General features: G+C 35.5%; 1 protein-coding gene across 5 annotated transcripts in view; it reads right to left on the bottom strand.

Moving 5' to 3' along the window:
* Nucleotides 1-25,809, bottom strand: part of SEMA3A (semaphorin 3A) — a 454,735-nt gene that overhangs the window by 249,823 nt on the left and 179,103 nt on the right. For 2 of the 5 annotated variants that reach the window (XM_021063479.2, XM_084977286.1), the window contains exon 2: nucleotides 5,202-5,312. The exons of the other annotated variants lie outside the window; for them this stretch is intronic. The gene's annotated coding sequence lies outside the window, so the exon portion shown is untranslated. The remainder of the gene's footprint in view (nucleotides 1-5,201; nucleotides 5,313-25,809) is intronic. 5 annotated transcript variants of the gene reach the window in all.

Raw genomic sequence — 25,809 nt, 5'->3', positions numbered from 1 at the left:
AAGTTTTAGCAGATGTGATTATGCTAAAACCCTTGAGATGAAATTTCCTGAGCTATCCCAGGTGGGCACTAAATGCCAACACAATTGTCTTTTTAAGAGAGAAGAGGAAGGAGATGGAAGAAAGGGCCATGAGCCAAAGAAGATAGTTTTAGAAATTGGAAAGGAAGGAATGAATTCTATCCTGGAGCCTATAGAAGGAACATGGCCCTGCTGACCTTCATTTCAGCCCAGTGATGCAGATGTTAGACTTATGGCCTCCGGAACTGTGAGAGAATAAATTTTTGTTAACTTAAGACACCCAGTTTTTAGGGGTTTATTACCGCAATTCTAGGAAACTAATACAAAGACTTTCCAAGTACAAGGCAATGGAAAAGTGCTAACAAACAAAAAGCACTTGACTACATAAAATTTAAAATTTTAAATGTATCTATGCAAAAAATAAAATAAAATATAAAATGTTACAATTGAGGAGTTCCCGTCATGGCTAAGCGGAAACAAATCTGACTGGTATCCATGAGGATGCACGTTAAATCCCTGGCCTCACCAGTGGGTTAAGGATCCGGCATTGCCATGAGCTGTGGCGTAGTTCGCAGACATGGCTCGGATCTGGTGTTGCTGTGTCTGTGGCATTGGCCAGCAGCTACAGCTTTGAATCGACCCCTAGCCTGGAACCTCCATATGCTGAGGGGAGCAGCCCTAAAAAGACAAAAAAAAAAGAGTTACAATTAAAATTCCCATTGCGGCTCATGGGGATAAGAACCCGACAAAGTGTCTGTGAGGATGTGTTTGATCACTGGCCTTGCTCAGTGGGTTAAGAATTCAGTATTGCCGAAAGATGCAGTGTAGGTCACAGATGTGGTTTGCATCTGGTGTTGCTGTGGCTATGGCAGAGGTCTGCAGCTGCAGGTCCAATTTGACTCCTAGTTCGGGAGTTTCCACATGCCACAGGTGCAGCAGTAAAAAGAAAAAGATAATTGGAGCTCCCGTTGTGGCTCAGCAGTAGCAAAACCTGACTAATATCCATGAAGATATGTGTTTGATCCCTGGCCTCGCTCAGTGGGTTATGGATCCGGCGTTGCCGTGAGCTGGGGTATAGGATGCAGACATGGCTCAGATCTTGGAATTGATGTGGCTGTGGAGTAGGCTGGCAGCTGCAGCTCGATTCCACCCCTAGCCTGGGAACTTCCATATGCCGTGGGTGCGGCCCTAAAAAAAAAAAAAAAATACCATTGTTTGATTACAAATATAGGTCAATAGTGTATATATATATATATATATATATATATATATATATATACTATTTGTTATTTTATATATACACACATATATATAAAATAATGAATAACAAATTATCAACACCCTACATCATAGGAAGGCTATCTGTAAAATAAGAAATTTGAGGGACCATATTATAAAATACACACATATATTTACTGTTCAACTTGAGAAGCAATCAAATAAATGTGAGCTAATATTTTTTGCTCCTAAACTGACAAAAATCTAAAACCCTATTTATTTTTCTCAGTTTAGAGGAGGGTGTGAAAAATTAAACACTAGCATACTCTTCTTATAGAGGAAAATATACCATCCTAGAAAACAGCTCGATATGTGTGTAAGAACCATAAGTGTGTATTGTATTTGACCCTATAATTTAGCTAGTAAAAGTTAGTCTTAACAAAGTCATCAGAATGATTTATTTATAGAAACACAGAAAATGATTGGAAAAAAACACATTTAATTACCAGAAAACAGATTTATATTGCTACAAAATGATATAATGCAGTATGATGAAATGATTATATATCATATATTTTAATTATAATTAATGACATCAGAAATGCTTTTAGTGGCAAAATTTGGTGAAATATGAAAGCTGAAGAAAAAACTTAAATATCAAACTATACAGTATATGAAAAAAATTTGTGGAAAATAAAACAAACCAACAGAATTTATGACAATATAGAAGCTGAGAGAACACTGTAAACCAACTATAATGGAAAAAACAAAAATCATTAAAACAATTAAAAAATAAAAGATAAACCTCAAAAGACTTATTCTCAAATTTTAAAGTAATTAATTCTGAATGTAGCTATATAAAGGAATTACTTTTCCTATTTTTAATCTCTAGTGGTTCCACACTGAGGTCTTTTGGGCTTTAAAAATTTTAAATGTAAGTATTTTAATGTGACAGAAAAAAAGTTATATAGCATTCACGCAGATATCTGCCTTCAATGTTCAACTAACATTAATGTACTGATATATTTGTTCCTGATCTCTCCATTACATTTTAGATTTTAGAAAAATGGAAAAAGTAATAATGAAAAAGTAGCAAACCTCCCTCTCCTCCAGTTTTTAGAGTTAACAGACATCCCAAAGTTGCTGTGTGTTAACTTTTGAAAAAATATTAATCCAATTTTCTAAGAAAATAAATTTCAGCAACAAAAACTTGTGGTTAAAAAGAGTATCAGTAAAGTGTGATAATAATTTCCAACCTACTACAAAACCTTTTGGCCAGTAAACAGAGGAAGAAAAGAAGAGAAATATCCACAAGATAGTGAATAAGTAGGTGTTCTGTCTCCAAAAATTTCTGAGTAAACTCAGCGAGTCACCACACTTATGACCTTGCAACTGCCACGACCAAAACTACTCCCACCAAGTAGCTGTCCAGAGGACAGTGCTACTGCTCAGACAGTAGGAACCTCAGAAGAGCTTAAAAAATACAAATGTTGACTGACTCAATGTTTAGAAGGTAAAATATGTGTTGAGTTTAAATTATATTTCCAAGATCCTTGAGGCATGATTTATTTTCTGGATTACATCAGCACAAATTGACTAACAAGGGTCTTTTACAGTTGAAAAAAATGATTCATTTAACTACTTTCTGCTTTGTGTTAGGCAGAATAAAGCAGTCATTCCCTTGTCACCATCTACTAACTAACTAACTAAACTAAGTAACCATGTGTACCACCTGTCTTTATCACTTCAAAACAGAAATTGGAATTTGTGGTCTCTTTTGCTAATGACAGACATAATTAACACTTCATAAATACAATTAATCTTAGTTTTCTCATGCATATTTTCTCCCATCAATCCTCTGCTTTCTCTTCAAATATTGTCTAGCTTGTCCTTTAAAAAGGCTGTTATTATAGGGAAATTAATAAAAGAAAATTAAAAAGTACTTCAAGTTATAAACCACACCATTCTGACAAATTAAGAATTACAAATACTTTCTGTATCACTCAAGCGTATGTTTGGCATGCTCCAGTAAGCAAACACTTTGCAACAACAAAAGGGAACCATGAGCAGTGTAGTGTAACCTTTAGCTGTAAGGTTGTGACAAGTGGTCAAGAAAATGTTTTACTGTAAACCGAATACTTGTCTTTCTAAAGAGTCAATAGATATACATTTAGGTTCCTCTAGAATTTGTCTGTACTTATTCTGTCCAAAGATAAAAACTGTATTAATTTGCCCAGTTATCTCTAAGAGTTAATGTATTTTTTCAGACACATGTTTCAATAAACAGCACATCAATGACTGTCTATAGAGCTAAAAGGTTTTCTTCAGGCATAAATCTAAAAGATTCCACTCTTTGATGTTGTCTTCTTTTTTTTTAATTGCACAGTGTGTGTTGGGAGGGTCTCCAACTGGAACACACAACAAAAACTTTCTTTAAGACCTTTAATAGCCCAATGTTCCCACTATACGGGACTGTAGGTCTTCAAGGTACAAATAAAGAACTGCTCCTCAGAGTATCTGGTCCTTCTCTGGTGGCATGATCTGGGTCAGAGCAAGGCCACATTTGGCTAGACATCTGTGATTCAAGCTCTAACCTCATGTGGAACAGGAAACCTGGACATGTCTATATTTGGCACACCAGGGCAATATTTTATGCAGCCCAGTTTCTTCCGTTCCCTGCTTCAGAGGAATAGAGTGCTCTGCTCTACCTTGTTGGATGCCAGGCCTCTGGTTCCTCAAGGGAGTCATGTTTTCAGCCCTCCCCTTTGCCAATCCTTCAGCTCAGGCACCTGAAGATTGCCCAGGCTCTACAGCATCTCTGAAAGGACCACCCTTCCTCTTTTATTAACCCCTGTACTAAAACTCTTTTAGAATAAACTAAGGAAGGGGTGTATTTGTTCTTAATTTCAATTAAGACAAAGCTGGAAAAGGAATTTATTAAGAAGAGGCTTTGTGTTGATCATAGTCCAATTTTTTTTAACCTTTTTTTTTTTTTTTTTGCCAACATATGCAGATACAATCAACACATTCAGGTCTCCTATTCCCCAAGGTGGTGGGCTAAGCCATTTTTTCAGACATACAGATTTAGTCAATAGAATGTCGACTATTGTTTATAGAGCTATAAAGTTATTCTTTAAGAATACCACCAAAACATCTTTTAGTAGAGATGAACATAATACTCCATAAGACTTAAAGAGACATGATTCCAGCTCTGATGTACTGTAATGTATGGAATTAGTGATGAATTAGAGTCTGGCTCCAACTCTTACTAAATGTGGCCTTAGGCAAGTCACAAAATATGAATTTTTTCATTGTTGTTTTGTTTTCATTTGGTAATTGTCTTTCTATGTTATAAAGCTATTTTAGAAGTTGAGTGGTAATAAATATACAAATGATTTTTATAAAATAAAGTAAGTTATGCTTGCATAATGCTTTCAGGGAGGAAAAACAGTGGCATTCAGGTCTTTTGACTCTGTGACTGTCTTTCCTCCTAACTGACCATACTCAAACAAACATAAATATTATTATCCCACTTAAAGAAGCTTGATTTTTTTTCTAATCGAAAATTATAGACTTCAAAAAGTCCTTATACATCCTCTTACAAAGAGAGAAATCTTATAATCAGTTACTGGCTAGATATATACAGACTATTCTGGTATGATTTTTTTTTAGTGAAAAAATAGTGTGCAGAAGCATATAATTAAGCATAAAAGGCAATTTCCTATGTATCTTTTTTTTATTTAAAAACATACAAAAATTTACATTTTTATACTTTTTTTTAGGTCTCTGGGTTAAAAACGAAACTCATAAAGTAACACTATTTAACTATTTAATTGCTTCCATTTTGTTTGGGAAACTTAACCTCAATTTAACCTTTGTGGCTACCGTGCAAGTTAAAAATCAAATGACTGTGATGATCTCAGTCCCAGAATAATAAACTATTTGGGTGCTTTAAGCCTCTTTACCTTTAACAGGGGGAACTGAGCAGTCTTCAACTTGTTTGTGTTCGTTGATTGATAATGAGCAGTTTCTCTGTCTACATCTGTGTGGGACTATGTGAGGTCTGCTTTAGCCTGCTGGGAGTTGAGAGGAGAGAGAAGCAATCACAGTGGGTTTAAAAAATCGTTCTAAAGATGACATTTTGGAGGCAAATATTTTGGCCATGTGCCAGCATGTATTTTTTTTTTTCTAACTATAAAGTAAGATTGGCACTTAACATTTTTATTTTAATATGTTTTCACAATTTAATGTAAGTTGACAATTCACTATATCAAGTAATGGAAACATTCTTCAAATGGCTACTTTTACCAAGAGATTATCTAAAAAATATGATGAAAGGAGCATTCCAAAGTTGTAATTTATTTTATTCTGATTTCACCACTTGCTACAAAACCTATTAGAAATCAACTCTCATTAATTTTGGAATATTCTTACTTTTGTTTTTTGTTCAGTTTGGCAAAAATGCCCATATCCAGCATTTGGATAATCTCTTAAAGAGTTAAATATTTCTTATTAAATGGAGATGAAAAAGTAGTGATGAAATTCATAAACCTTACCCTTCCTATAAGGGCTTTTCTCACCATAAGAATTTCACAGTAAAAATAGATTTAAATATAACCCGCGACTTTTAAACCATTTATGTAAAAAGAGAAATGTTTGTCAAAACTCAGCAATGGCATAGTTTAATAGCACTATTAGATTCTTTATTCTGTGCAACTGGCTATCTTTAAATTCTATCATTGTTATAGTGCTTTGGGTTTTCACTGGAGAAAATGAAAAGTAGCATTTGCTGGTCTAAGGTGCTAAGCTTTGGTAAATGATCAGAAGAGCAGCTGGGTAGGAATTTCTGACTGAGAAACAGTAGGTTAGAAGCCAGGAGGACTGATTTACATGACTGGTAGCCAAGAGTCTGCTTCCAAGTGGACAGGAGGACTTGAAGCCAGTACACATGGTCAGAAGAACTGACTCCAGGATAAGCGGTGTATTCTCATTTATCCTTAAGTGAAACATCTATGCTTAAGTGAAGACAGAGAGACTATTTTTGATCCAGAAGGCTGACTCAAGTAAACTATATTTCTTTACAGCTTGAAAGGCTACCCATGGAGCAGAGGTCCCCCAGAAACCATGCTACATGTTTAGTGACTGACCCGGTACTCTTTTTGCAAAACTTATTATTATATGACTCATCCAGCCTCACCACATACTGGGATTTTCCTGAGCAACAAAAGCAGTTTCATCCTCAGGATTTCCTGGGTCACTGAATCTACAGCATTCTTGCAAGAATTAGGAGCTCTTCTCTGACTAACCTAGAACAACAAGAGAACCCAGACTTTTTTTCCCAGTCTAAGTAGCTGCTCTACTTAGATAAGAGGGTTAATACAACTAAGAATGAGATTCAAGGTTCACAAAACAAAATATGCCAGTTACAGAGAACATATCATATACTTATTGCTGATCCTGAGATTGGAGAAATTTATTTTTAGGGTCCTGAGAAATTCAGTATCATATGTTTCACAATTAATAAAAGCACACAAACAATATGCTTTTTAAAAATACTATTCTATAATTCAAGAAAAGTTATTAGGGGTCAAAATGGCAGTCACATGTTTGAATATACAGATCAATCACAAAAAGGGACTCATCTTGAGTGTGTGCTAGAGTGGATGGAAAGAAAGTGCTCCGAAAAACTCTCTTCCCTGAGTGCCACTGTTCTCTGCAGATGTTTTGGTAAGTACCAAGCAAGAATAAGATCAGTATTAGATCACTTGGCAATGATTCTGTGGTGCTGCTAAAATGTAGTATTACAAAATTTAAAGCTATGTAGGATAGGGCTGATAATCATTTATGAAAGATGGAAGATGGAAAAGCCCTTCATACTCGAACAGAAGAATACTGACCTCCATAGAAAGGGAAAACCACAGGATAACACAGGAGGAATGAGATTTTTTTGCCAGATGTGATACAGAGCCTGCTGCAGTATATACAACAAAATGGGCTACACATATAAGATCTGATGTTGAAAATGAAGTTTCCTTCATAAATTATGAACCTGTCAGAAATATTACTGCTTAATAACTCTTGAAGAATATTTATCATTCATGAAAACCAAAATTTCCCATATGTACGTTAGAAAAACAAGTTTTCTCCTATAGGAAAATTCAGGGTGACATACAGAGTAAACATTTACTGAGCACCCACTGTAAGAGGTATGGAGACACAAGCGTAGCAAGACCCATTTAACCTTAACCCTCACAGAGTTTCTAATTTAGTGGAAAATCCAAAAGCCAAAATCTATAATAATGGTTGCAAAGCATCTATTAGATTTAGTGAAACAGTTATCACTTATTTTCATCTTTAATGACATCAATTTTGTAGAAATAAAAAGTGTGCAAAATAGATTCAGATATACAATATATTTGTTTTTTAATGTATGCATATTACACATTATAGTCAGATATAGATGTACAATATATTATTACAATGCATGTAATATGTTCATGTACACATCTACATAAATGTAGATATTTATTTGTGAAAGGAAGAAGAGAAAAAGGGGAGAAGCAGCTAGAGAAGGGTGTGGGAAAAGGGAACTTTTAGATGGAAGACATCTTCTACAATCATGATAAGAGTTATCTAGGATAGAAGTAAGAGTTAAAGTTATGGGAGGGAAGAAATATAAGGCAGAGTGAGAGTTTCCAGAAGGAAATACAGAATGAGGTTCAGAACACAAGTTGAATAGGAGGAAGAAAACATCTTCTGCTATACTGAGAGGGAATAAGAAAACTCTGAGTGGCGTTCCCATTGTGGCTCAGTGGGTTATGAACCTGGCTAGTATCTATGAGGATGTGAATTTGACCCCTGGCCTTGTTCAGTGGGTTAAGAACCTGGCATTGCTGTGACCTGTGGTGTATGTTGAAGATGCAGCTCAGATCCCAAGTTGCGATGGCTGTGGTGTAACCTGCAGCTGCAGCTCTGATTCAATCCCTAGCCTGAGAACTTCCATATGTTGCAAGTGCAGCCCTAAAAATCACAAAAAAAAAAGAAAAAAAGAAAAAGAAAACTATGAGAGATGAGATAGCTACGTTTATCCATCAGGTATCAAAAAGCTGGGATAGTACTCATTTGATGGTTATTATTTTCTCCATTGCAGCTTGTGGCTAAGTTATCTCTGAGAGGGTGGGAGGGAAGTAGGGAAAAGCTGTTAAGTACAAAAGATAAATGCATTTTGAAATTATGCTGTGGAAAACTGTGGAGAGTGTTGATGAGGAAAACAATCACTTGGTAGCATCAGGGCCTGGTTGGTGCTTGTCATCATGAATGTGTACCATTGCTAAATTTCACTGTTTGGTCATTTTTCTCTAGAAGTTTGGGTAAAAGCATGAAGATGACAGGTGGTTCAAATGATCCAAGACTGATTTGTCAGAAAAATGCAAAGTTCAAGTGGCCTGGAGAAGGGAGGTATTATCCTGATAGTTAATTATAAACTAAACAAGGAAGATTGTAAAGAAATGAAAAAATGATAACAATTGAAAAAATAGAAATATCAGACTATTGGATGTATGGATGAGATGAAGACTTGAACTGCTTTTCTGGGAATAGCTGAAAGACTCTGCCAAAGGGAGGAGGCTGTGATAGATGTAGTTGTCTTGATTTTTTATTCCAAACCTATTGTAGTGATGACAAGGTGCAGATGAGACTATCAGATTTAATCACTGAGACTGAGTCAGGTGAAGATGAGACCAAGGAAATGAAAAGGCATGTTGTCAGCTGAGCAAAACCGAAGACACTGAATTTGCATAAGAAAGCAATAATATCTGGATGGGGAAGTAATCACTTGAGCCAGAGTGCTAGAGTTTTCAGCATGTAAAAAGGGACAATTTGAAGGTCAATGAAGCTAGGTAGGAAGAAAAAAGAAGGAAGAAAGAGCTGAGTGTATGATCTAAAATTAGAAGGGCTTTTACCTAAGAGTTGAAGTACAATGGTTTAGGGAGTTCCCTGAGATTTGGAATCAGAAGATGATGAACTTTAAAGCTCCAACACAAATTTTAAATAATATGCAATTCATGAAAATTCTTGCTTCTTGATATCTCTTCTTCAATCATTTTTTTTTTTTGTCTTTTACTTTAGGGCTGCACCCACAGCATATGGAGGTTCCCAGGCTAGGGGCTGAATCGGAGCTGTAGCTGCTGACCTACTGCATAGCTCACCGCAATGGTGGATCCTTAACCCCCTGAGTGCAGCCAGGGATTGAACTTGTGTCCTCATGGATGCTAGTCAGATTCATTTCTGCTGAGCCACTCCAGACACTCCTTCAATCATTTTTAAATACTTTTTTTAGTGTGATGATTGTAAGGTGCACACATTTTAAGTGTCAAGTGTCAAATCTTTACATACCAAATAAGAGCCACCCAGGCAAGAGATCACCAGTACCACAGAAGCTTGTCTTCTGCTCCCTCCCAGTAATAATCCACCCTGCTAGACAAGTAAGTACTAATCAGGCTTTTATTATCATGGTATAGTTTTATCTGTTTTGCATGCCATTATGAGCATTTCAGTCATGTCTGTTGGCCTACGCATATTACCAAAACATTTATAAGATTTCCATGAAGCATCATTTCTAATAGCCTTCTTCAAATTTTAATGAAGTAAAATTTGGCAAGTACTTCATCTGTGAAGCATGTGTGTTTGTGTGTTTTGTTTGTGAGTTTTATTTTTGACTGCTGGAGGTAAAGTCCAAGTGAAAAGTGGACATAATTAAGGTGAAGTTCCAAAGCTTCAACTTGAAAGCTGTGAAGAGTCTGGGAATGTTAAGAAACTGACCTGACCAGGCCTTGTCTCAAAGGGGGAAAATAATCTAAGAAACAGAAATAACAATGAATATTCTTGAACATTTATTGTAACAAAGACATTCTTTTAGTAGCTGCCTATTTATTACCTCATCACAAACATTGTGTATGATTGCTATCCTTTATGCTCCTGTTCTGAGTGACTAAACTAAGACATAAAAAGGTGAGATTGTGGTAAGTTTGTTTCTATTTTCACCTTTTCCATTCAGGCTATTTGCACTCAAAGGCAATACTCCATCAAGGCCAGACCCTGTCCACAAGGAACCTTGACCTTCTCTCAATATTCCAACTGGAAATACAAAGAAATACATCTGCTACAACTCAGCAACTCTGTTGAAATTTGAAATCTGATGAATTATTCAAACTTACATCCTTTGGTGAATCTCTGGAGTCTGTGTTCTGTCTTATCTTTAGTGTAACCTAGAACATTTCAGAGATTGATCTCCCCTGTGTCCTTGTGTGGTATTATTTCCATTGATTGCAAGACTCCTATGATTTTGTTCTCAGTTTGCATTCATCATCAGCCTCATTAGGAAACCTGATAGTGCTGATGAGAAAAAAAAAGAAAAAGATGCCATAGAGACCAGGAGCTATACCAAAGTCACTTTCAAAAATAAGAACAGAAAAATTCTGCAAATTGCACCTATGTTTTCTGATCTTTTGAACAATTGCCAACTGGTAAAAACGGCGAGACTATAAATTGTAATGTCTTTTTTTTTTTTTTTTTTATTGTGATGGCATTTGAAACCATTCTGCTCATCACTTTTTTTTTTTTTTTTTCTTCTTTTTAGGGCCACAGCCGAGGCATATAGAAGTTCCCAGGCTAGGTATTTAATTGGAGCTACAGTTGCCAGCCTACATCACAGCCACAGCAATGGAGGATCCGAGCTGCATCTCCATCCTACACCACAGCTCAGGGCAACACCTGGTCCTTAACCCACTGAACGAGACCAGGGATTGAACCCGCAACCTCATGGTTACCAGTAGGATTCATTTCTGCTGAGCCAAAACAAGAACTCCCTGCTCGTCATTTTTTATTCAACTTTATTGAGTTTCTGGAGATTTATAATGCTTTCCCAAAGCACAAGAATAAAATTCAAAATGCAAGTAGCATTTGGAGTTTATAGAACACAATGTGGGTGATGACGATGTGATGATGGCAACATCACATCCAGACTCAAGTCTCTCTGTGGTTGGTTTTGCACATTTGTAGTCCCTTCACTTGTATAAATATATAAACAAAGTGTAGAAAAAGGCTAAAAATGTGACTTTCTTTTATAATAAATGACATGTTAAGGTTAGCTTGAAGAATATTTGCTTTATCATATTTGGGACTCAATGAATGGTGAATGAATTTGTGAAACGAAGTTATTTCCTATGGCTATCTTACATGTCTTATAAAACTACCAGTTGTGTCATTATCTGAAAGTAATGATTCAGTTTTTTAACTGATATTTTTGAATGATGAAATATATTCTTAAAACTCTGTTAAAATTCATTATATTTGATCACTGCTCTGAGACCAAGGAATCATTTGGACATTTCTAACCTATGACCTTTCCATCATGATTTTATCTAAAAATATTTTTGTAAGGGCAAAAAGGAAAACAGAAGCCTAGTGAATGTAAGCGTCTGTTTTAAAGCATACTAGCGAACTACAGTAATAAAAATGATCTGCTACACTGGGTTGGCAGGGAAAAGGGAGCCTGCTACATACTCTAATGCAGCCCTGAAAGGGTTACTGTTTAGCATATTGTACAAGGGAATTGAAAATGCACACTGGCTTTCAAGTTCAAAGGGCTAGAGGGAACTTTGGTATTTTATCCCTTTTAGTCACAAACTGTGAGTCGGCATATGGTAAACATCCTTTTTTTGGTGTTATTTTTAAACTTGTTTATGGGACATAAATAAAAATATTCTGAACCCTATAATAATGTTTCACTCTGAATGGAAACTCTTCAGTTGTAATGGGCCAGGCAGTACCTCTCCCAGTTTCTCTATCTGACGACTCTTCTCTTCACTGGTAAAGCAGGAATGGATGCTGGAAAAAACAAAATTGACAAGGGTAATATATTCTTGCTCTTCTCTTTTCCCCTCTGAGTTTTCCCATGGCATAGGTATCCCAGACATAGAGAGCTAGGACAGTTGAAAGGCAGATTTAGAAAACTGTCAGGAGGGAGGGGGAGGGAGTATGAGGGACGGGGAATTTGAGGTTAATAGATGCAAACTATAGCCTTTGGAATGTATAAGCAATGGGATCCTGCTTTATAGCACTGGGAACTATGTCTGGTCACTTGTGATGGAGCATGATAATGTGAGAAAAAAGAATGTATACATATATGTGTGACTGGGTCGCCTTGCTGTGCAGCAGGAAATTGACAGAACGCTGTAAACCAGCTGTAATGGAAAAAATAAAAATCATTATAAGAATATATAAGAAAATCATTTGGGAGAAGAGAGTGTCTCCACCATTTGCCATGAATCAAACTGTAACCAGGGAATATCATTTTCTGACTTAATTTCTGACTCTATAGCAGCTAGAAGTTTGGTCTTCTTAAATCACACAAGATTTCTTTAAGGAAGAAAAAAAGCCAAAGGAAGTAATAAATGTCAAACACTCATCAAAAACAAGCTGGGCATTTTAATTATTTTAAATTTTATTTTAGTCTCTACTGGAGTGCTTTGAACTTGTAACAAGTAACCCAGCTGCAGTTCAAATCTACTGCAAAGCTGGTTTAACATGCTACCTGTTTTAAAAGTTACGTCTTTCCCCCAAGGACATGAGGAAACTGGGGCCAGACATAATACATTCTGAAATATGGACCTCTATTCCCTTTAATTTTCCTCGGTGTATATTTATAATTTCATACAATGTAATCAGGTAACATTTAAAGTATTAAGATGTATAAACATGTGAACGCTGCCATAACACTCAAGTTATTTGTTTTAGGACAAGAATGTGTACCTGCTCTGAAACAGCAGTCCTCCCAGGGGATGGCCAGGGCCTCCCCAGAGAAGTTAAACAGGACCTGTTGTGATTTTCCCTAATTTGATTCATCAGCAGCATGTGCACTGGCTCTCCATAAATGAAATTGAAAGGCAACAAAGACCACAAACAAGATTTTATAAAGACACTAATTTTTGCTAGTGCTTAATTGTGGCAAAAATGGATGTGTTTATATTCATAAAAGCAAAGATCATGGTTTGGATGGGACGAATGTCATGACTCAATTTGATAACCCAGTGAAAGAAAACGTGTGGACCAAAATCAGATAAAATACGGTAAAAATTTCCTGCTCTATTTTAGGCATGTTAAATAGAGTGGTATTTTACTTCTTGTGTTTCTACTTTTTCTGTGATAATTCAAAAGCAACTGCAAATACTCATGTTTTATCTAACATGAGAGAGAACAACCTCTCACTTTAAAGCTCTGAGATCAAGTCTTTGTGTTCGATCCCAAGTTCTTGCTTTTCTTCTGACAGCACTTTCTTACACAGCATCAGAGAGTGATGGGTTTCACCTCCTTTGTCATCTATACTCACATCCAGCAGTTCATTTACTTAATTTGTTCCTCCTTGGGAGTCAGTGGGTGAATGAGGACTTCAGGTTTCCTTAAGAACTAGTCTTCTAGGTATAAGCTCCTATTTCTAAAGGTCATATGTTGCCCTTGCTTAGTGGTGACTATTTTATTAAATTCACCTCACTTCCTGTGTACAATGGGTGTTCATAGATGGATGAATGTTTAGTAATGCTGTGTTTCTGCTGAACTCTTGAGGAACTCTTTTTCCACTGTGTAAAAGTTCAGAGGAAAGAGAAAATGTGACATGGAAATCCAAAGCAAGAGTTATATGCTGTATTTTGAGAAGATAATTCTACCCTTTTCAATATAATTTTTTTCAACCTTGTGGAGAAAAAAAAAAACCTAAGCCAATTCACTCTTAGTTTCTGGAGGATTTTACATATTTTCAGACTTGTAGAAAAAATCTCTCCTATTTCATTTTTCTTGCCATCTGATATTTGAATAATAATACTTTAAATACTTCTGGTGACAATGAATATTTGCCTAGTATGCTTTTCACAGAGCCCTAGAAACAGTCTGTCAATATTTATTTATTAATCAGTGCTACTTTACTGCTCCAAGAGACAATGAATAAGTGGTGAAACCAAAATTACAACCTAAGATTCCTTACTTCTAGTCATATATTCCAACCACAAAACCTCATTCTTCTTTTTAAGGTATTGCTCTAGAAAACCAGTCTTATTCCAAAGGCAAAACTCTAGGGATTATCTCAACCAGAAGGGATGATTATTTTTTTTCTTTTCTGAGCTGTGGCTTTGCCATCTGTTATATTTCCCTTGTTCCACAAAATTGGTTTCTATGACCAAGAAACTAAGGTTCTGGCAAAGAAAATAGGATATCTTATGATGATATGACATATTAGAGCCCAGTGTGTTTGAACAACTTCAATTTTGAGATATCTGTATTCCATGTATTTTCATATAAATTAGTTTTTCCAAAAAGATTAAAATAAAGCATTTGAACATTTAAAAATCATCTTGAGTTTTTAACTAATTGATGATGATTATCAATATCTTCTTTTCACTCAGTTTATACCACAAAGGATAGGTTTTGCAGAAAGCTATTTTTCTATTAATACTATGGAACTTGTAGAATTTTTTGAGATACTTCATTTCTTAACGTCCTTGATCTGGATAGCAGCGCTAGGATAAATTACCACCAAGGAAATGAGTAAAAGTTCTAAATTTTCTATTTACTCTGTTCATTATGAGAATGGAAATTGGTCCTCTAAAGCTTTGCAAGAGTGACTTCTCAGGTGAAAGTTATCTAAGTTATATTGTATGTGTTTTGGGGAAGAGTGGGGAAGGATGTGGTGAAGGGTTTGGGAAAAGTGTGATCTGACTATGCTACTGGGGAAAAAAAGAGCATGAAAATGAACAACTATTATTTAATTTTCATACAATAAACCCTAGATACTAATTTTAGAAAAGAAACAAGGAATATTTGTGGTGCTGAGAAACGAGTAGAATCTTTCCTTGCTAAGATCCAGTGTCACACAGGAGGGGATGCAGCTGCCATAAATTAGTTTAAGTAGAAGACATTAGTTAGAAGACATTAAAGGAAGATGTAAATGAAGAACAGGGAGACTGGCCCAGTAAAAAAAAAGGAAATGGAACACATGGAAGTATAATATACCATAAAACTAGGGCAAGGCCCCCTGCTGTTGCTGGTGGAAAGGTGATGGACTAGAGCAAGGGTCATTGAGGAGACCTTACACAGCAAGAGTCTTGATGCTCTGTTGTTATCATCTGCCTAAATTTTTTTCAGGGACATTTTATAGTCTTCATTGCATCTATAGCAAATAGAATGGTGCCTAACATTTAATTATTAGCCAAGAAATACATGTTAAGTAAACAAGTGAATGATAAATGAACAAATGAATAAAATGACATGAGAATGACTGAAAGTTTTAAACCTAGCATATCTTTAAGAGCTCTATGGGAGAACAAGACAAATAAAATATAACTCTCTCAGTAATAGTAGTCATGTATGTTTAATAAATAACCTGTACTAGACACTGTAATGGTATAATAATATAGCAATAATACTGCTTATTAGCAGTAATACTATTTATTGCCCTCACAGTCATTCAGTAAACTAAATATTCTTTTTTTTTTTTTTTTTTGTCTTTTGTCTTTTTGTCTGTTGTTGTTGTTGTTGCTGTTGTTGCTATTTCTTGGGCCGCTCCCGCGGCATATGGAAGTTCCCAGGCTAGGGGTTGAATCGGAGCTATAGCCACCGGCCTACGCCAGAGCCACAGCAACGCGGGATCCGAGCCGCGTCTGCGACCTACACCACAGCTCACGGCAACGCCGGATCCTTAACCCACTGAGCAAGGGCAGGGACCGAACCCGCAACCTCATGGTTCCTAGTCGGATTCGTTAACCACTGCGCCACGACGGGAACGCCCTAAATATTCTTTTAAAAGAAGAGATCTTTTAATAGATACACAGGGTCCTTTGAACTAAAAGCATCTATAAAAGCCAGGTCATACATTTTTGATCTTGTCTGTAAGGACTTTGTACATTTACATCTCTAAGTTTAATGTTACTTTGATTCATATTGCTTTATATCAGTTGAGGAACCATAGCAAGTATGCCCTTTACATAATGGCCATCACACCTTTCAGGATGATTACATTTTCAATATATAACCATACTAATAATGGTTATTTGCTAAATAATGTATGTATTCAATAAAGCACATCCAACATTTTAAAAAGGCAGTAGCTTTTCTGCATGAAATTACTTCGCATGAGAGGAAGAGTTAAGGAGATCTATATCCATATCTATAATTATACAATATCTATAAACTTACCTATAAATATATGGGTGATGAAACAACTTTTTTACAAATACAACCAAAAGAAATGTTTAAATTTAAATCAATTTTTAATTCACCAATAGTAGCCCGATGTATGGTATTTAAATGATTTTTTTTTCCTGCTTTATGTTCCATCAGCCTTATAGGTCAGTTAAGTATTTCATAAAGTGTAGACTACGAGCTTGTAGTAACTCTGCTAGGTTTATTCAGAGTGTCAGGGTCAAGCTTACAGAGCGAGGAGGTGTCTCATGGATGATCCATGGGAAGAGGAAAACATGGATACAAGATCCTTTGTAGAGGAAGTAGAAGGGGTTGTCTTTAAGAAGCTATAATATAGATTATAAATTTACAGGTCTTTTAAAATTTGGCATAATGAAAAAATAAATTATGGCAATTATAAGCATTAGCAAATGGAAGATATTTATTTATGGTGATTTTCCTTTTCTTTACCCCTTGTGTAATATATTTCCTAAGACTCAATTTTTAAAGAAATTCCCAAATTCTAAATTATATACCATTATATGGTCATATGATGGAATTTGTGCTCTTGTCTAATTTTGTGGACCACAACCAGGCATGTGTAGGTGGGAGCACTCATGGGCTGGAAGACCTAGTGGCTCTTCCTTGGGAAATACTGTAGGTATTGCAGTGTACAACATGGGGCATGCTCACCTCAGAGCTAGAAAATCTCAGTCTTCTAGAACTTCCATAATTTTAATGTTGGCAATGTGGTCTCTTATTCTTAGCTTGTCTTTGCATTACTTTTCGCTTCCCACATTGGAATATTTTATACTGTATGTACCTCTGCATCTATGAAATGGGTTTAATAAAAGTATCTGACTCATGGCTTGTTGTGCGATTAAATTATTATTAAATTGGGGGTTCCCATTGTGGTTCAGTGGGTTAAGAACCTGACATTGTCCATGAGGATGCATGTCAGATCCCTGGCCTCACTCAGTGGGTTAAGGATCAGGCTCTGCCACAAGCTACAGCTTGGTTCACAGATGCCACTGGGATCCATTGTTTCCCTGGCTGTTCCTATTCATCCCCTAGCCCAGGAACTTCCATATGCTGCAGGTTCAGCCATTAAAAAGAAGAATTATTAAATTATACGTATATTTATATATGAGGCATTTGTAGCTTGTCTGGGATGCAATCAATGATACATGACTGTTTGCTGTTGTCATTCTCCCTGGCTCACACACATAGATATATTGCCTTTAATCATTATCTCCAGAAGTAAGTTCCACACTCATTATTTCCTACATTAGTTTTTATAGTATTTGAAAGCAAGAGATCAACCTATATCTCATCAGTGTTTATTATAAAATATATATATGACAATCATTATTGTGACTCTTGGTCCTAGATGGAAATAATATGTCCCAGTGTGAACTGTACTAATAATTAGTGAACTTTTTCTTTAGAGTGTCAGAACTAACAGTTAAATAATGGAAAAAAATGTATTCTGGCATATATGAAACTGTTTAATGTAAAACATGGCATGAACTAATTTCTTTTTAAATGAAACTTGTAAGCAAGTTATGAACAGTCAGCATTATCATTACTACCTTCAGAGACAGACATGGATGATTGATCCTCTATTACTGTTTATGGCACTTTATTTTTTCCTTTTTCTTGTATTAATTCAGTCTTTGTTTTGGTTTTAATCAAATAATGAATATTTTCCATGTTCATTAGACTGTCTTCCCACCAATACACATTTACAAATATCTTTTCAGCTCTTCACATAGGTGGTATAGTTCAGACAATTCAATGTGATGATTCTAGATTATGCTAGGAGAGAATATAATTATTTGAGGAAAATAAAATAGTAACCTGAAGCAGACTACTTGGGGGGCCTGCGCAATGAGGGTAACTCTTTCCCCTGTTCTTTTTAATTTTCCTGAACATTTATGCATTTTGCTTCTGGCTAAGGATAGCAGTAGATGAGCCAAAATTCTATAAGAAAAATTACTCTTGTGGTTTTTTTCCCTCTGGCTCCTGTAATAGCAATAAATTCATGGATACCAGATATATTAAGATAACATATTTTGATTAAATTTCTAACCCAATTGTGGATCCTTGTGGTTCAGGTAAACTGTGTTTGTGTACACAGATAAGAGATCCTCATCACAACCAAACAGACCTCTCATGCACTGGAGCATTATTCATCATTAGAATGAGCCACTTCCATGCCTAAAACAACAAAGTTCCATTTTTAATTTGGAGGAGGGAGGGTTTGGGATCTCTGCCTTACTCTGCTTAAGGCCAACTTGAGCCAGGACACACTCCTCAATCTAGATATTTCCTTGGTTATGCATTGTATTTTAAGAAGGGAATGTCAGTGTCTCAAGCAATTTGTCCTGGGTCAAAGTATCTCAATGTTGACTAATTTGTTCCCAGATGCTTATGAAAGTTGAAGTTGTCCATATTTCTTGACCAGTTTTCTGAATCAGCTTTCTTGTGTGGCCTCTATTGTGAGTTCCTATCCCAGTGATCAGCCTACCTGCACCTTTCCTTAGCAATCTAAGATTCTGCTGATATTTGAACCTGAGAACATCCATTTCCAAGCCTAGAATAGCCTACTTCATAGTTCAATATTTCTAATTCAGTCTTGTTTAGATGTTTTCAAACCTTAACCAGGATTCAGAAAGTTAAAGAACTGCCCCAGGAATGAGCGCTAAAGAAACAGCAAAGCTGAGTTTATAATCATATCTAATCAAACCCCTTTGATTCCAGAGCCTGTGTATGTATTCTCTGTTTTTCTTTAGCTTGCACCTCCTTTTCTGTGAATCCAAGGAGACAGGTCTCTAAACGTAATTCCAGAATGGAGTCTTGCAACCATGGAGTGGTCTCTTAGATGCTGTCTAATATCTCAGTGAAGAAGCAGTACTTAACACGAATCCATTAAAACTGTGCTCTGCTCTTTTCTTTAGGTATTCAGAGGGCTTATATTTCCAATACAAAATAATTTAAATGAAGCAGAACTAAATATTTATGTTCTACTATGTTCCCCATGCCTACCTGATTATTTGAAAATCTCCCTTTAGTATCTGTACTGCTCAATTCAACATGGTAGACAAAACTAATAACAGATCTCATTCCTGCCATCTCCCCAATCACCTTCCCTCCCCAAACTCCGACCACCTTGACTCCTATAAATAAGCATTCTCACTTAGATGACTCTCACAATATGTTTTAATGAACCAGTGATATAATTGATATATGGGCTGTTTATCATAAATAATAAAACTATTGCTATGAAATTATAAGGCTTATAGCATGAATGCTTTATCTTGAATGCTGGATTAAGAATTTGAACATAATTTAGTAAGTAATGAGGATCCAATGGCCATTTTTGGATAGGTCAAATTGTGTTTTACAAAACATTTTCTAAGAGTATCACAGTAGTGGGGAAAAAAGAGGCCACTTCAGCACTGCAGAGCATAGGTGGGATAGACATGAGAAAGTGACTTTGAAAATTAAAGAGCTTTGGTGTGAGTCTGTAACTGTAGAATATGAATTCATTATCCTTCGGCAAATTTGGGGAATTTACCTCTTTGAGTTAAAAATTTTTAAAAAAGAATGACTTATGAGTCATCTAGTGAGAAAGAGGTACTACCTAAAATTGCAATGAAAGTGGAGGCCAAGTACAACTCAAAAAAATTAAAAACATAATTGAAAAGAAATCTGAAGTGCCAACTGGCATACAAATGGAAGGAAATTGCTTGAGCTGGTGAGTGAGAAAACAGGAATGATGAATTAGCTAAGGTTTGGTCACCACAGGACTTGCTAGAACATTTAAAGAATGTTGTGCATATTATATATAAGACCTTATTAAGAATATTTACAACCTTAAACATAAGCATTACCTAATCATTGATGTGTCTACCAAATCACAGTTATAGACTGTTTATCCCAGACATGGAAATAACAGAGGATATAAGTGAAATATAGACAAATTTATAAAAGTCACTTCATATTCTTAATTTTCAATATGTTGGATAAAAATATTTGTGAAATGAATTTCACCAATTTTATGACTTTTAAAATGCTGAAACATTAAGTATATTGTTTAAAAAAGTTTTCAAGACTCTCTTATCTCCATTCAACTTCCCTACAAATGTATATGAACAAACAAAATGTATGATTATCAAATTCTCAATGGTAGAAACACTAATTTTAGTTTTTAATTGTAAGAACCTAGCTATTTTGCCTAAAACTGGGTAAATTTGTCAGTAAATAGTAATAAACCACATCTCTTACCTAACTCAATAAGGTATATATATTGGGTCTTTTTTAGGGCCGCATCCACGGCATATGGAGGTTCCCAGGCTAGGGGTCTAATCTGAGCTGTTGCTGCCCACCTATGCCAGAGCCACAGCAACACCAGATCCGAGCTGAGTCTGAGACCTACACCACAGCTCACAGCAGCGCCAGATCCTTAACCCACTGAGCGAGGTCAGGGATTGAACCCACAACCTCATGGTTCCTAGTCGGCTTTGTTCCTAAGTACCATGACGGGAACTCCTAAATATTGGGTCTTTAGATATTTTTCCTTTAAGTATTTGCACTTGGAAAATATATATATATATATTACTTGCAAGTCCTTACTTTTAAAATGAATATATTACAATGTCACAATTAACAAGATGACCTTTTTTATTTTTACTGAAATTAATTGATTTTCAATAATTATTTGAGTTTCAGGCATACAGCATAGTGGTGCCAAATCTTTGCAGATTATATTGCATTTTAGGTTGTAATTCCCTGTACTATACAGTATATTTTCATTGTTTAAACAAGATGACCTTTAGCTTTGTGACTGTCACAGCACGAAACAGTCTGAAATTCAAAACTGAGATAAAAATGATTTTGTGATCATTTAAATGTCTAAAATATTGAACAAAATCACCAAATACTCTTTAACACACACACATACAGACACACATGGACTAGCTATCCAAATTAAATCAACATTGTTTTTTAAGTCATAGCTATGAAATACAAGTTACAATTTTAAACCCAAATGCCCCCTACTTTTTTTCTTTTCTAAAACGTATCATGTGCTAGTCAATATTTCTCATGGTTAACAGCCTGATTGTTACATTAATTTCTGTTTTTGTCTGTCAGCTGATTATTTTATAGCAGTAGATATGCAAACTGTTTTTGAATTGCAGTGGGGCAGCTAGAAAAACAGACATGGTGACTATGTAACTAATTCTAGTACTTTATTTCTATTCTCTGTTATTGACGGCAATAACTGAATTAATTAGACATAAAAACTTCTAGGCATTCAACTCAGCAGAGAACCACTGCTTTTGGACATTCTTTCCTTACTAGTATCCTGTTTATTGGGGATGGGGATGGTATATGTCATTGTAATGCAGCCCTTTGCAGTATCTTTTCCCTGTGGACATGGTGATTTGTCTATAAGGTGGAGGTGGTGCCAAATTACCCAACTGAATAAAGCAGTTTTTCTCTCAGAGATATGTGTATGTATATCTGTCTATCTATAGATGTACATATAAAGTTCTCAATGTGTGTATATATATATACGTATGTTCTCTGAAATAGAATTCTATTTGTCCTCTGGAGTTTCAAGCTAGGATGAGACTGATTGCAATGTTTGCCTTCAGACTTCCAACCTTGTGGAATACATGGTCATCAGCGGAGAAGTGAAGGCAGGATAGGCCCAGGTGAAATGAGAGAGAGAAGGACTCGATATCTCTGTACCCACTTCAGTAAATCCTGAGGCAAACATCTATCCCTGTCCTTTGCAGTAAGTATTTTACGTCTTACCTTAGGCTCAGTTGAACTCAGTTTGTGTAATTTCCATCTGAAGGGTTTCCTTGACTTTCTTAGCTATAGGGGCACTCACTATCAGAGTTACGAACAATTTACAGTCCTCTGTTATGCTACCCTTTCACTCTTCTCTAGATAGGATGTCAGAATGGAAGCAAAGGGGTTATTATTATAGGCTTAACCTAAATGTGTTCTGATTTACTTTAAAGAAAATCATTTGCAAATTTTGCTCCTTTAACAAATATCAAATTACTTGAATTCACCTCTAAATAATCATGACCCATCAGTACATCTACACTACTCTTGAGAACTGCAACTCAGCTTAGGGAAACAAATGGTTCTAATTTGCTCCTCACACATATGGCTGATCAATGAGCAACCTCACAGTGACACTTCTTGCTAAAAAAAATAAACCTTACTGTACAAGTAGAAGGTTTTCTTGCTCTTACTCCCCCTTCCTTCCCTTGTTTCTTCCTTCCTCCCCTCCCTCCCACTTTTTCCTTAGAAAATTTTTCTTTCTCCTTCTGGCATCCTAGTTCAGTAAATAGCCTGACATTTTCAACTGGCTAAAAAAGGTACAAACACACACACACACACACACACACACACACACACACACACACACACTGCATTGTTTTGCAGTCCTTATCATTCTATAGAATTATAACATTCTCTTTCTAATATATCTGATTTGCTTTAATTTTTGGAGGTAAAATGCTAGTTATTTGATTCATACATTTTGAAACATATTTTAAGAAATGAAACATAACTTTGAAGTAGTTTATCCACGGACACAAAAGTCATGGCATTAGTTCATACACACTCTGATCAAAACAGGGCTGGATAGAGGCATGTAAAATGATGGAGGTGGAAATTATGTGATATTGGCCTTTTAGCATCATAGAGATTTTAGAGCTTCCAGGGACCTAGGAGGTAATACAGTCAAGTTCTCCAATTTTAAGGATAATTGAATTTAACCAAGAGAGGTTAAGGGAATTACATAAAATAAAACAGCTAATTGATGGCAGAACAGAGATTAAAATCCAGGTCATCCATCTCAAAAGGCCAGCATCTTGCTACTGTAACATGTTCTTTGTTAGTTAAAACAATGTTAAGGAGATAAGCATTATATTATTATTATTATTATTAATTACAGTTTTTACAAGCAACTCTTTATGTAGCATTTTACTTTCTTTTAAAAAAGTTGTTCTTTGCTATTTCACTGCTATTTAACTCCATGGCAGAAACTTCTGACAAAAAATAATTTGTTGTCTTCTGAAATATGCATGCTTTTCTTAATGCACTTCCAAAGAATATATACATACATTATGGTAATCATTTTACAATAAACATTAACTTTTAAAAAGGGGCATCATTTAACTTCTGAAAATAATAACAAAGCACCTTTTTTTATAATGAATTCATACTGTTGCAAAACAAAAGCATCTTTTCTCCTACCTAACTTGTTGAGCAAGTGTGGTTTAAAGCAGGAATATTTAGACGGAGAATATGATTTGGTATCCCCCTGAGGTGAGATCAGTTTTCAAAGGATTAAGCTTGGAAATTTCCTCACATGATTTACCTGCTTGTCTTGCTGGCCAGGAGAGTTGAGGTGGCACTAAGTCTTGTTTTACTTGTCAGCCTGGGTGGGCTGAATTCTGTGAACCAGGTAGAAAAATTTTTATAAATTATTTTCTTTTAAAAATATGCTCTTGGTGTGATGGAAAATAAAGACTGAAACATTTTGGTGCCAAATACAAACATCTGTGTGCCTCGCAGAATCTCTGCAGCATATAGTATGTATCAGATGTTGATGTGACCTGCTGTGCAGGAGGACACAAGTGAGGGAAACGAGCCAAGGGGAGAGGACAACACTGAGAAGTGAATGCTCTTCCCCTAGTTACTCCCAGCAAGTTTGAGTAGCTCTGACTCTTCTTTAGGATTTAGTTTGCTCTTTATTGGCTTTAAGCCATAACCTTTCTTTTTTTATTTTCTATTCTTATATTTACAGATTTAGCCTTCTTTTTTGGGGGGTAACTCTCAAGAGATATATTAGGATTGTGTTGTTCTTTAGGGGACTAAGAAATAGTTGCAAATATTAAAATTTAAAATAGTCCATTAACAGAAAAAAATCTTAAAAAAATAAGTAGAAGTACATTTATAGACAGAAATTGTGTTTCATAAATCCTACCAAGGGGGCACTGTCTTGAAGAGGGAACTTTTCAGGTAGAGTACTTCTCTTAATCCCTGGGGCTGCCTGTTTCACCTCATGACTAGATTGGGATTCTTCATATTATTAGGACCCAAAATCATTTGTATTTCTGAAGCAATTTCTTATTGGACAAATTTAAGGATCATCAACTTTTGTAAGACATACATAGTGTGAACAATAGCATCTTTCTTCCTAATCTCATTCTGATTTCCTTTCTCTTCTTTCTTTCTCTGCTTAATTTTCTCTCTGAAGTATACTAATTTCAAAGACACAAATACACACCCATTTGATGCTACTAAGATAATATAGCCACAAAATAAAAGTGGTTCATCAATTTTCAGCTGTAGTCAGAACTGCCTCTCTCAAGTCAGAATTACAACTTCCGGACAATCATATTCACTAAATTTTGAAAAGAAACATACATGGGAATAAAGGACAAATCGGATCATCAGCCTTATATAAACATTTTATCTGGTTCTGAGTATTATTGTAAACTCGTTGTATCAGATGTCCAAGTAATTCTGACACTTGGGGGTATACTCACAAACACAATCACAAGCAAACTTACAAGCCATTTATTGTCCTTTATTTTACAACCAGGACTTGCACCTTTAACCTTAACCATGAAAGATACAGAAGTACCTGGTTGAGTGAGCACAAATCTGTCAACACTCTTCAAAGGGTCACATCCCACTGAAATCCAGTCAGAAAATCATCCTTGGAAATTCAGAAATACACATTACCAACAATGCAAATATTATGATTATAATAACATGCTTCTCATAATTCAACCCTTGTCCTTGATGTAAGATAATAATATGTTATACCTCATTGCACTCCTTTCAATTACTAAATGCAATTACTTTGTTTTCTTGTCCTTGTCTTTCTCACCAGTTTATAAATTTCTTTAAGATGGGCACCATGTTTGTCTTATTGATAGATATACCCAGAGTGCCCAGCACCTTGGCTGGTACATTTGAATACTTGATGGAATGAATGAATGAAACGACTAAAGTAAAACATTCTATTAGCTTGGTAAAGGTATTATCATAGTTTATATCAATAGAGCCACTATAATTAATTATAGAACAAGACCACAAACCAAAGAAAACAATGAACTTCTGAAAAGAAAGGAAAACATACTCAGAGGCAAGTTCGCATGAACCTGTTTGAGATTTTACAGAATTTGGAATCTTTTTTTGCGACAATTCTAGGTGATTGCTTTTCTATTAGTTTGTTAATCCAATTATTTTTAATTTTTTATTGTTAGATTTTTAAGGCCATTTATATTCATTATTATCAGT

Source organism: Sus scrofa, chromosome 9 (assembly GCF_054392235.1).
Source record: "Sus scrofa isolate SSC_HxYL_T2T_F1_AM1 chromosome 9, Sscrofa_HxYL_maternal_Yorkshire_Landrace_v2.0, whole genome shotgun sequence".
In the NCBI taxonomy this organism is placed as follows: Eukaryota; Metazoa; Chordata; class Mammalia; order Artiodactyla; family Suidae; genus Sus; species Sus scrofa.
The sequence above is the reverse complement of the archived record's forward strand: the minus strand, read 5'-3'. Positions and strand labels throughout refer to the sequence as shown.